We start from the raw sequence: 3,037 nt of genomic DNA, 5'->3' as shown, positions 1-3,037 counted from the left end.
AGGCAACAGGTTTGACCAGGGGTCAGTGACTTTGAAATGTGTGTGTGAAGGTCCTGGCTTGTGCAATAATGACTTGGGACTTGGAGGGAAGGAGGAGAGCTGTTGTCCGGTTCATTCCAGGAAAGACAATGCTGTGTCAATGAAAAGGACAAAAAATAATAATAATATGAACAAACACACACCACCAGGCCCACAGTCCGAAGACCCAGCTCGGACCTTCTGCATTGCCATATACTCTCTATCACCACCTATCAGAGACCATCAACTCCAGGAGATATAACTATAACACAGCTCCGTATTTCATTTCTTAGATTTTTTTTTAAAATTGATTTCAGAGAAGAAGGGAGAGGGAGAGGGAGATAGAAACATCCATGATGAGAGAGAATCATGGATCGGCTGCCTCCTGCATGCCCCCCACTGGGGACTGAGCCCGCAAGCCCGGCATGTGCCCTGACCTGGAATCAAACCAATGGTCTCCTAGTTCATATAGGTCGATGCTCAACCACTGAGCCATGCTGGCCGGGCCACAGTTCCATATTTCTGGTCACTGACTCAATTGTGTTCTGTTGAAACTTTTTTTTTTTTTAGCCCCTAATATTGTCTTGGACATTCTGTAACTTCTCAGTCAGTTCTGATGGCAAAAATCAGCCTGATCTGCCCTAGCTGGTTTGGCTCAATGGTTAGAGAGTCAGCCTGTGGACTGAAGGGTCCCGGGTTCGATTCCAGTCAAGGGCACATGCCTGGGTTGCGGGCTCAATCCCCAGTAGGGGGCGTGCAGGAGGCAGCCAATCAATGATTCTCTCTCATCATTGATGTTTCTATCTCTCTCTCCCTCTCCCTTCCTCTCTGAAATCAATAAAAATATGTTTTAAAAAAAGTCAGCCTGATCTTACACCAGTGGTTCCCAAACGTATTTGGCCTACCGCCCCCTTTCCAGAAAAAATATTACTCAGCGCCCCCTGGAAATTAATTTTTTTTAAAATTTTAATAGCAATTAAACAGAAAGATATATGTATTAATGTTTCTGCCTTTTTTGTAAAATATAGTAAAGAAAGGTGTAAATTAGAAACATTGAAGTTTGAAATTATGAAACTATTTATTGAACTCAGAAAGGTAATACAAGAAAAGTTAAAACAACTGCACCTGTGGCCATCACCGCCCCCCTGGATCGCTGCAGCGCCCACCAGGCGGCGGTAGCGCCCACTTTGGGAATCACTGTCTTACACCTTCAACTCAGACTTGGTTTAAATCCCATCATCCCCCCTCTCCATCCAGCAGAGGTCCAGGCTGGGACCTGACTCCCTGGAGGAGACACAGAAACCAGTTGTCCCCGACACACCTTCCCTTCCTTCCCACCGCGAGCCCTTAGTTCCCCAAAGTCTTGGGGCGCGGAGGAAGGACAGGTAGGTATGGGGACAGGTGACTCCTGACCTAACTGGCCACAGCTCTGGCCTCCTGTTGGCTGAAACGGCCTCTCTGGCTAACCCTCTGCGTGGCAGGTGTCCAAACACTGGGCTCCCTGGTGGAGCAAAAGTGTGAGGACCTGTCCGGCTGAGACTTTCCCGACACGAACGCTGTGTCCTCCTCCCACGGTGCAACGGACAAACCCCCTCCTGTGTGTTCCTCTTTCCTTCCCACACTTGTGACCCCAGATCTGGGATTTTTCCACACATCAGAGAGTCCTTGACACCAGCTGGGTGCCCTACAATTGACCTCAAGGCTGACACCTTCTACCTCAAGGCAGCACCGGAACCCACAGGTGAAGGGTTGAGTCCTGTAGTCGGCCCCTCTCCCGACGTCAGCTGCCAGACACAAGCCCGCTTGCCGTATGCGCTTCTGGCCTGTCGGCCGTAGACTGGGGGTTCCGACGACCCCCTCCTGGGGTTGGATCATTTCATAATGGCTCACAGATTTCAGGGAAACCCTTACCTACATGTGCTGGTTTATGACACAGGGATGTTACAGGGAGCAGCCAGGTGGGAGAGCTGCACAGAGCAAGAGTGGGCAAGGGGTGGGGAACCTCCATCCAGTTTGGCTCAGAGGATAGAGCATTGGTCTGCAGACTGAAAGGTCCCAGATTCTATTCTGGTCAAGAGCACGCGCCCAGGTTGTGGGCTCGATCCCCAGTAGCGGGTGTGCAGGAGGCAGCCGATCAATGATTCCCACTCATCTCTGAGCCCCGTAGGTTGAGATTTTTATGGAGGTTTCATCATGATCCACCCTTAAGTCCATTTCCAGCCTCTTTCTCTTCCCCAGAGGGGAGAAGGTCCAAGGGGTCTATAGAGCTCTATGGCTTGGTCTTTTTGGGGACCAGGCCCCATCCGGGAGCCCACCCAGTCACCTCCTTAGAACAGAAGACATGCCCATCATTGAGGAAATGATGAGGTTGCAGGAGCTCTGCGCCGGGAACCTGGGACAGAGACCAACCTTGCTGCATGGAGAGGGGATATGTTGGGATTTAAGCCAAATTTGAGCTGCAGGTATAAGATCAGGCTGATTTAAAAAAAAACAAAACATTTTTATTGATTTCAGAGAGGAAGGGAGAGGGAGATAGAAACTTCAATGATGAGAGAGAATCATTGATTGGCTGCCTCCTGCACGCCCCTACTGGGGATCGAGCCTGCAACCCAGGCATGTGCCCTTGACCGGAATTGAACCTGGGACCCTTCAGACTGCAGGTCGATGCTGTATCCACTGAGCCAAACCAGCTAGGGCCTGAGGCCTTTTCTTTGGTGGAGGAGGATGCTGGGGTCAGAGAGGAAAATGGAGTTGCCACAGTCACCCAGCTGCCAAGTAAAACATCTGGGACCAGATCTGCCCACCTCCTCGGGGTCTCCTACCTGTAGCTGGGAAAGGGGTCGTGATGTCCCTCATCTTGCCTTTATTTCAGACATTGTGTGTCTCTGTGTGTCCCTCTCTCCGAATACAACATCACATGAAACTGTCTTCCATCATAAAAACACAAAGAGAATTTAGAAGAGAAAGCCAGGCTGAAAGAATGACCCTCCTACCCAAGCATGAACTTGGAGGAGACCAT

Source organism: Myotis davidii, unplaced genomic scaffold, assembly GCF_000327345.1.
Source record: "Myotis davidii unplaced genomic scaffold, ASM32734v1 scaffold2152, whole genome shotgun sequence".
NCBI lineage: Eukaryota > Metazoa > Chordata > Mammalia > Chiroptera > Vespertilionidae > Myotis > Myotis davidii.
This window is presented reverse-complemented; position numbering follows the sequence as displayed.